The following is a 214-nucleotide window of genomic DNA, read 5'->3' on the forward strand; positions in this document are numbered from 1 at the left end:
ATAGAGTCTTCTGCAATGGTTATTCCAAACTCTCAATCTAGTTACTGAGTAGAACGTTTTAGCATCTTCTTTTATTGGCATTCTAATTCTTCTATATGATTTGAAGAAAAATGAGGGGAAGGGAGAGAAAGAGAAGCAGCACAGCATGCAAAGCATCGAGAAAAAAAAAATATATTTAGGAAGTAAAAAGGAAAAGCAGGTGGGATCCGGGATG

Source organism: Aplysia californica, unplaced genomic scaffold, assembly GCF_000002075.1.
Source record: "Aplysia californica isolate F4 #8 unplaced genomic scaffold, AplCal3.0 scaffold01227, whole genome shotgun sequence".
Lineage (NCBI taxonomy): Eukaryota > Metazoa > Mollusca > Gastropoda > Aplysiida > Aplysiidae > Aplysia > Aplysia californica.